The sequence below is a fragment of the Topomyia yanbarensis genome, chromosome 3 (genome assembly GCF_030247195.1).
Source record: "Topomyia yanbarensis strain Yona2022 chromosome 3, ASM3024719v1, whole genome shotgun sequence".
Taxonomy (NCBI): Eukaryota; Metazoa; Arthropoda; class Insecta; order Diptera; family Culicidae; genus Topomyia; species Topomyia yanbarensis.
This window is the reverse complement of record NC_080672.1, coordinates 208,885,492-208,895,407: the sequence shown is the minus strand read 5'-3', so window position 1 is coordinate 208,895,407 and position 9,916 is coordinate 208,885,492. Positions and strand designations below refer to the sequence as shown.

At 52.0% G+C, this 9,916-nt stretch overlaps 1 pseudogene; it reads right to left on the bottom strand.

Annotated features, from left to right (window-relative positions):
- Window positions 1-573: 573 nt before the first annotated feature.
- On the bottom strand, window positions 574-9,239 carry LOC131687606 (F-box/WD repeat-containing protein 7-like; annotated as a pseudogene).
- Between the last annotated feature and the right edge of the window lie 677 nt (window positions 9,240-9,916).

The following is a 9,916-nucleotide window of genomic DNA, read 5'->3' as shown; positions in this document are numbered from 1 at the left end:
GTATAGGGCTCATGATTGTTTTCCATGTGATTTCCTATCTTCATGGTACTGATTTGTGTAATTGGTGTTTACACACTAGCATAATTGGTTACACTGTTACTATACGCTACTATAGTATACTACTTGATAACAATAAATTTAATTAAAATTGTTGCTATTAATACCCAAAAGATGTAAATGTGAAGTGTGTTATACTTGTTTGTCTGTGATATTTGAAATATTTACCAGAGTGCATGTACCCAGTAAATTTTGTAGAGCTCAATCGGCCCGATTATCAGGCCGATGATCGGGCCGACTAAGCCCGATAACGGGCCGATCAAAGCAGGATATCGGGTTTATATCCTGCAATTTTGCACCATTTGCATAAACCGCGTCAACCTTCGAATATGTCAAACGCATCGACGTAATCGGACCGACGTGAACCCGATGTCGAACTATAGAAAATCGGGCGATCGTCGTGCTCCTTATTTTGCTCTTCTTCTTCTTACTTTATTTGTTTGGGGTTTCTTTTTTTTTTCAAATGAAAACAAAAACAGCAATATTTTTTGCTTCAAATTTTTTATTAGCGTCAGATTTTTTCAAGTATACTTATCTAAACTTATGAGCATGTCAAGCAGGCACCCTCCACATCAAAATCGAGTACCATTAGTTTGATTTCTTCCGTACCGTTGCGTGACCCTACGGCACAAATTTGTTTCGTGTCATTGGCTGATCAGTCACACACCACCCGATTCTAGTGCAACCAGGTTACGAGTGGACTATCCAGTTTTAACTTCCCACAGCTTGACGGTACCGTCGTCGGAGCTGGTGATTCCGAAGCGGGAATTGAACTGTAAACAGGTGACAGCTGATTGATGCATGTTGGGCCAGATAGCATTTGCAAGCACTGGCCAGTGATGATGTCCAAAATCTTGACGGTCGGGTCAGCATTCCCTTATTCCAGAATATTTTGCCGGAGCTTCATTCCGGATGTTAAACTCTGGTGACTCATCAAATCATGCTTGCAACTCTCCGTTTCCGCATTCCACACGCGGACCAACGTGTAAAGCAAGCCAAATACGACGTGAATACCATCAAACTAGCGAGTACACCTGATTAGTGTGGCCATGTAGCGTATGGAGATACTCTTGTCGTTCAGGATTCCACACCTTAACCATGCAGTCCCGCAACTACTAGTCTACCATCGTACTGAACACAGCGAACAGCAGCCAAATGACCAACCAGCACATGTAGGCAAGTGCCCTCGGAAACATCCCAGACTCGTAGAGTCGCATCGCGAGAGCCATGACTTTATTTCCGTGTAAATGCATACAACGAGCAGTCGAAGTGTGGCCATATAGCGTATGTAGCAGTTGGCCAGTTTCAGCGTTCCACACCTTCAACGTGGCCGGCAAATGCCTGGGCAATGCGCAATACAGACCCGGTGGTTAGCCACAGTGGTCCTTAGCCTCTTGCCCAGGAACTCCTATCTCTACCTCCCCGCGGAACCGGCTGGGATACGAGTAGCCATAGGAATGTTCGGGTAGCCAACTCGTTGGGACTATGGTCGTATGCTGACAGGGAAGGGGGGCCGTGTAGTTGCCGGCATACAATAGCGCTACGGACCACCCGTTCCGGTGATATGGGCCCACCAAACGGGGTAACCCCAATTCCAAGGCGTGAAGCGATCCGTGCCGAGGGATGAATGATCGGGGGGGTGAAAAAGATGCCCGATCGTTAACGGAGCCTGTGGGGTACCTGGGCACCCCCCACAGTAAGTGTCTCTTACCACGTTAATGCGGAGCTCTGGCGTGGCGGACCTATTTTCTCGCGCAACTCGTGGGTCTTAATATGAGTCTTTGCAATAATAATAATAATAAAGTATGCGATAAGGAGGCGGAAGCGTTTACGGCGCTGAACCCCTTTGCCAAAGGGGGTCTGGCGAGGTCTCCCCCAACAGGGGCTGACAACGGAGCGAAGGTGGCCGCAAATAACGGCACCGAAGGTGAAATGGATGTGGTAGGAGATAATACCACCAGCACGCTTGGCGGACCACTACCTGCGATGCAGGAAGTTGTCAAGCAGCTGGATAGTATTATCGAATTCACAAGCGGGAGGAGTAACATCAGCAAGGAACTAAAACAGAACCTGCTGGTGCTTCGTCAGGCTGTTCGAGTCGCAAGACAAGAACAAGTAGCCTACATGAAGAGGTTGACGGAAAGAGAGAAGGCCGATCGCGGTATCCAAACCGAGGCCTTCTCCTTCCACGGCGCAGCGACGATGGCGCAGGAGGCGATAGATTTCGCCTTATCGGCCACCAAACGCTTAATGGAGGGGGAGACTGCGAAGCGGCCTAGGCCTAATGTAGGCACGCGCAGCAATGCCAAACGACGGGCAACCAACAAGGCCAAACGTCGCTTGGGAGGTGCGGATCCGGGTGCGAAGGATCCCGCAGGGCGGCGTCCCGAGAAGGCGACTTCCCAGCCTAAAAAGGCGAAAGCCGCCAATCGGGCGCGCACTGCGGAGCGACCTGGCACCAGCCTGCCGGCGCCATCGGTACAAGTTGGCGAATGGCAGGTGGTCAGCAGGGAGCGGAAGTCCAACGCACCTCGACCCGCTAAGAAGAAGGCGAGGGATAGAGGAGAGGCCCTGCTGGTGAAAACCAACGGGGGCAGCTATGCGGATGTCCTAAAATCGATGCGGGCGGCCGAAAGCCTCTCGAATTTAGGACAGGATGTGCGAAGCGTCAGACGCACCAAAGATGGCGAAATGATTTTGGTGTTGAAGCGTGGATCACAATCCAATGGAGCAACGTATAGGAGGTTGGCCCAAGAGGTCTTGGGAAACGGCGCTCAGGTGAGGTCGTTGGGAGCGGAAGTGACTCTCCAGTGTAAGCAACTGGACGAGATCACAAACGCAGAGGACGTCGTCTCGGCCGTTAAGCAGCAGTGCGGCGTCGAGATCGATCAGAACTCTGTACGTATCAGGGAGCGGTTGCTTGCCACGCAGGTAGCTTACTTCAAGTTACCGGCCGCGGAAGCCAAGAAAGTAACCGACAAAGGGAAGTTGAAGATCGGATGGTCAGTATGCCCAGTTAGCATACTCCAGCCGCCTTCAGTGGACCGATGTTTTAAATGTCTGGAGCCAGGCCACAAGTCATACGACTGTAAGGGCCCAGACAGGAGCAAGTTGTGTCGTCGCTGCGGCGAGGAGGGACACAAGGCGCTGAAATGCGAGAGGGCACCCAAGTGTCTCATCTGCGCTAGCAAGAAGCAGGGCCGCAACCATGTTATGGGCGGACCTGCTTGTCCCTTCGGGGAGGCGGGAAAGAGGAAGCAATGGCAATCGTCACACAGCTGAATCTTAACCACTGCGCACCTGCTCAGAAGTTACTGTGGCAGTCGGTATTGGAGTCGGGGACAGATGTCGCCTTTCTATCCGACCCGTACAACGTCCCTGCCGACAACGGCAACTGGGTGGCGGACGGGTCTGGAATGGCGGCAATCTGTGCAACGGGTCGGTTCCCGGTCCAGGAGGTAGTACAGTCCTCTGCGGAGGGTGTCGCGATTGCCAAGATCAATGGTGTGTTCTATTGTAGCTGCTATGCCCCACCTATGTGGCCAATAGAACAGTTCAACCAGATGATCGATAGGCTCTCGTCTGACATGGTGGGACGAAAGCCGTTTGTCATAGCGGGTCACTTCAACGCTTGGGCGGTGGAGTGGGGCAGCCGCTATACAAATGGTAGGGGCCAAGCGCTTCTGGAGGCGCTTGCGAAACTCGACGCAGTGCTAGTCAATGTTGGTTCCGCTAGCACATTCCGTAGGAATGGGGTCGAGTCGTGGATTGACGTAACGTTTGCCAGTCCAAGTTTGGTCCCAGACATGGACTGGAGGGTAGACGAAGGCTACACCCATAGTGATCACCTAGCAATACGCTTCAGGATCAACTTTGGTGTGCAGCATTCTAGGGCGGGTAATCCCTGTCAGGTACGCGGGTGGAAGACCAATCACTTCGACAGCGAAGTTTTCACCGCGGCCCTGGGACTGGAGGCCAACACCGACGGTCTAAGCGGGGATGCGCTGGTAGCTGTTCTATCACGCGCGTGCGACGCCACCATGCCGAGGAAGACCCTGCCAAGAAATGGCAGACGCTCGGTATATTGGTGGAGTGCTGAGATCGCAGCCCTACGGTCAGCTTGCCTACAAGCTAGACGTAGGATGCAGCGAGCCCGCACTGAGGAGGGTAGAGTGGAACGACGTGGCCATCAAGCGCAGCAAGAGAGCGTGTTTTGACAAATTGTGCGAGGAGGCCAACGTGAATCCGTGGGGCGATGCCTACAGGATCGTGATGGCAAAGACCAAAGGGGGCTCCTCACCTCCTGAACGGTCGCCAGAACGGTTGGCGAGAATTATCGAAGTACTCTTCCCGTCCCGAACCATAAGTCCCTGGCCCCCAGCGCCGCAAGGCACGGCGGGTACGGACGACATGGTGGCCCCGGTGACGAACGAAGAGCTACTTGCAGTTGCTAATTCTCTAGCGGTGAATAAAGCTCCAGGGCCTGATGGAGTTCCAAACAGCGCTCTCAAGTCAGCAATCATGGCGAACCCGAACATGTTCAGGTTGGCTATGCAGAGATGCCTTGACGAGTGCCGTTTTCCGGATAGATGGAAAAGGCAGAAGCTGGTACTGTTGCCGAAGGCCGGGAAGCCGCCTGGTGACCCATCGGCGTACAGACCAATCTGTCTGATTGACACGACGGGCAAATTGCTTGAGAGGATTATCCTCAACAGGCTAACTCCATACGCAGAAGGTATGGAGGGCCTGTCAAGTAATCAGTTCGGTTTTCGAAAGGGAAAGTCCACGGTGGACGCTATCAACTCAGTGGTAAGGACTGCCGAGATAGCGATCCAACGGAAGAGGCAGGGCATTCGATATTGCGCGTTAGTGACACTTGACGTGAAGAACGCATTCAACAGCGCAAGCTGGGATGCCATCGCGCTCTCGTTACACCGGCTTGGCCTGCCGGTGGGCCTGTACCGGATCTTGGAAAGCTACTTCCAGAACCGTGTACTATTATACGAGACCGATGCCGGTCAGCAAAGTGTTCTTATTACCGCAGGTGTTCCGCAAGGTTCAATCCTGGGCCCTGTACTATGGAACCTTATGTATGACGGGGTTCTGAGACTAAAGTTCCCTCCGGGTGTGAAAATAGTCGGTTTCGCCGATGATGTCACCCTGGCGGTCTATGGGGAGTCAATCTCAGAGGTAGAACTAACGGCGACACACGCGATAAGCATAGTGGCGGAATGGATGAGCGCGAGAGGCCTAGAGCTCGCCCATCACAAGACGGAGGTGGTTGTTGTCAATAACCGCAAGTCGGCACAACAAGCAGTTATCCAAGCGGGAGAAGTTGAGATAACTTCTAAGCGGAGTCTGAAGATTTTTGGGGCCATCATAGACGACAAGCTGACCTTCGGCAGTCATGTCGACTATGCGTGCAAGAAGGCTTCGGTGGCTGTTGCGGCATTATCGAGGATGATGTCCAACAGCTCCAAGGTGTGCGCCAGTAGACGCAGGCTACTGGCCGGTGTCGCCGTATCTATTCTTAGGTACGGTGGACCGTCCTGGACGAGGGCACTGGGAGTAACCAGTTACCGTCGCAAATTGGAGAGCACCTATCGCTTGATGTGTCTCAGAGTGATATCTGCCTACCGCACGGTATCACATGATGCATCCTGCGTGATAGCGGGTATGATGCCAGTCGGGCTGGTCATCCGGGAAGACGAAGATTGTTTCGAATTGCGTGGCAATAGGGGAGTCCGTGAGCGTGCCTGGGTGACCTCGGTCGCCAGATGGCAACGCGAATGGGACAACTCGTCGAGAGGTAGGTGGACCCACCGGCTGATACCCAACATATCTAGCTGGGTGGGAAGACCCCATGGGGAAGTTCACTTCCATCTGACACAATTCCTGTCAGGCCATGGCTGTTTCCGACAGTACCTCCACAGGTTTGGGCACGCTGAGGCCCCAGTCTGCCCAGACTGCCCAGGTGTCGACGAAACTGCGGAGCACGTACTATTCGTATGACCCCGCTTCGACGTCGAAAGAGGCGCTATGCTAGGCGTCTGCGGCTTGGACACAACCCCTGATACCCTTGTACAGGGAATGTGCCAAGCGGTAGAGAAGTGGAACGCAGTTTCGACTGCCACCACTCAGATTGCCTGCCGGCTGCAGAGAGCATGGAGCGCCGAGCAGCAGGCGAGGAGTTAGAGTGAGTGAATTGGCGGATGATAGACGAAGGTATGGTCTACCCATGCCAAGATGGGAGCGAGTGTGCGAGAATGTAAGGCACGAGTGAGAGCGTACGCTAAGTACGGCCATCCCCCCAGAAGTAATGTCGAAAGGTAGTTCCTGGGGATGGATGGCGGGGCCCAATGGAGTTTAGTCGGTATTAATGGCTGGTCACCATTCGAGTCCGACACGCCCCCAGTGCACCCCGTGCGGTAGATTGGACCCTACCAATAGCACGTGTACTGGGTTAGGACATAAAGGTCTTCTCCATTGTTAAAAAAAAAACACCTTCAACGTAGTTATCCATGTCGGAGAAGTCGCGATCACTTCACAGCGAAGTCTGAAGTCTCTCGGAGTCATTATAGACGACAAGCTGACCTTCGGCAGCCATGTCGACTATACATGCAAGAGAGCGTCGACTGCTATTGCGGCTCTATCGAGAATGATGTCCAACAGCTCAAAGGTGTGCGCCAGTAGACGTAGGTTACTGGCAGGCGTTGCCGTATCTATCCTCAGGTACGGCAGCCCGTCATGGTCAAGAGCACTGAGGGTAACCAGTTACCTACAGAAACTGGAGAGCACCTACCGCGTGATGTGCCTCAGAGTGATATCTGCCTACCGCACGGTATCACACGATGCATCCTGCGTGATAGCGAGCATGATGCCAGTCGGGCTGGTTATTCGGGAAGATGAGGAGTGCTTTGAGCTACGTGGAAATAGGGGAGCCCGCGAGCGCACCAGGGTGACCTCGGTCGCCAGATGGCAGCGTGAGTGGGACAACTCCTCGAAAGGTAGGTGGACCCACCGGCTGATACCTAGCATATCGAGCTGGGTGGGAAGACCCCATGGGGAAGTTCACTTCCACCTGACACAATTCCTGTCAGGCCATGGCTGTTTCCGACAGTACCTCCACAGGTTCGGGCACGCGGAGGTCCCAGTCTGCCCGGACTGCCCAGGTGTAGATGAAACTGCCGAACACATACTGTTCGTATGTCATCGGTTCGACGTCGAAAGAAGAGCAATGTTTGACGTCTGTGGCTGGGACACAACCCCTGATACCCTTACTCAGCCGATGTGTCAATCGGTGGAGAAGTGGAACGCCCTCTCTGCTGCTACCATCCAGATTGCCAGTAGGCTACAGGTAATCTGGCGAACCGAGCAACAGACGACGGGCACGGCTAACTAGTGATTGGTTAGCTGGAGCGAAAAAGGCCAAGCGCAAAAAAGGGAGTGAATGGTCTGTTCATGCCGAGGCAGGTTTGGCGCAGCGAATGGCAACCGCGTAAGGGGTAAACCCAGCCACCCCGAAGCAAGACAGAAGAGTGAGTGTATAGGCGTATAAGTGGACTGCCTCATGCCAAGACGGGAGGGTCGTAGCGTAGTATGTTGGAACTTAGCTATCGATGCCTCATGGCGTGGCAGAGGAGTGAAAGGGTGAGCATCCAAGTCAGTCTCACACGGCATGTTAAGGGTGAGCATAAAAGTCAGCCTCACAGGTATGGTAGAGGCTAGCACAAAAGTCAGCCTAGCAAGGAATGAAAAAGGTGAGCACACAAGTCAGCCTCGCATGGTATGTCAGAAGTGGGGCCTAAGAAAAATGTCCCACATGGGATGGCACGATTGAGAGTGAATCAGGTGATAGGGTGAGCACCCAAGTCAGCCTCACATGATATGGGTGGGGCGAGCACAAAAGTAAGCCTAGCAAGGAATGAGTAAGGTGAGCACACAAGTCAGCCTCGCATGGAACGTAAAAGGTGAGCACAAAAGTCAGTCTCATGTGGGAGTGTTTGAGAGTGAATCAAAGTGCGATTGAGAGAGCACCCTAGTAAGCCTCATACAGGATGTATGAACGCGTGAGTGAGAGTGAATGAGTACACTTAATACAGCCATCCTCCCAGAAGTAATACCGAGTGGTAGTTCCTGGGTGGAATGATGGCGGAGCCCAATGGAGTTTAGTCGGTATTAATGGCTGGTCACCATTCGAGCCCGACACGCCCCCAGTGCACCCCGTGTGGTAGATTGGACCCTACCAATAGCACGTGTACTGGGCTAGGACGTAAAGGCCTTCTCCATTGTAAAAAAAACACCTTCAACGTGCGGTCAGTACTGCCGAAAATGATTATGTTTCCAGCCATATGTGACGACCAGACTCCACCTGTGTAGTTAACCAATGTTCGAAGGTACTTTCCGGTGATGGCAAACCACACTTTAAACGTATTGTCGTCGGAACCGGATACAATTCGGTTGCCGCAGAACTGAAGGCACGTGATAACGTGGTCATCGAAACCTTCTAGTGCTTTAGCCGTACGAATCGGTCTCGAGCGCCAGTTCATCTCGATGATGTGTTGTCGCATGTACGCCACTTTCCATTGGGACGAAATGGGAGGCATATTGCCGGCACGTCCCCATTTCGGACGGTCACCTCCCATAGCTTCCATCACGATGGCAGCTTCCCTGCTATTTTCCTTCTCTTGGTTCCAGGTAGGACAGCACTTAAAGTGCGAGCTCTTTCAGAGGAAGTAAAATAAAATCTCGCGGGAATTGGGGTTCGATAACCGTCATCATGTGCCGCACATGGGTCGGGCCGTAATGTTCGGTCAGCAGATCTACTGCCACCAGACGTTTGACGGGAGTCCATCGCTGGAAGTGTTGCAACCAATCGTTTACCTCGGGAGGAGGATTATACTTCGGGAAGTCTTTCGTTCTCTCATCGTTGAGGATGTTGGCGTTGAAGTAAGATTAGACGGACTGAGTAAAGTTCTCGGCGAATCTAAAGCTAACCGTTTCATCCTACTAAAGTTGAGGGACTCCGAGCTTGCGTTGTCACAGTTATTCCCTACGATTTCGAATCCCATAGTACGACCGGTGCCGCTTCTGAACAACATCCGATTCTCAGTCAACTTTCGCTTCCAATGCGTACTTCCAGAGCCGGGATCATGAGCGAGATTATTTTCCGCAACATCCATGCTGGACAAATCAACGTCTCGTGAAGGCAGTTCGTCTTCGATGCTTACAAGACTGCCGAGACCGGTGCCACCATGTCCTTCATCATCAATGTAATTTCGGCATGTGCAAGTTTCCTCATCCTATCCTTCCTCGCAATCGGCTTAATTTTCTTCATCGCACTCGTGCTCTGCTACAGCAGCAGCCAGCTCTAGTGACATAGACATAAGGTACTCCTGTGAAATTAATACGTAATCATATTAATTTACGATAAAATGGTATCGTCCGATTTCGTACGTACCGAAATCTAAACTAGTACACAGGAAAGCCATACGTGAAGCAATCGGACACATCCAACTCGGACGAGTTTGCAATTGTAATTTTGCAGCAGCACGATGACCGGATGAGAACAACTTCTGGGCAGGTTAATGTGTCTTGATTAGTATCCAGCGTGGACTACCGTGTAGATTAAGTTTTTAACAGTTTTTCCCAAGAAAGTCCTTCACAAGTGCCAAGAAAACGAATAAACTACCAAATGTGATGACCCCGCTCAACACCTGAAAAAACGACATACGTGATTAAATTTTAATACATTATACATTGGCTGTTTACCTATAGCATCAAGTTGGATTGGCCTAGATTTTTCTTAGTGGTTGTCGTAGAATGAAGTACAACGATAGTAGGATGGCACATGGAATAT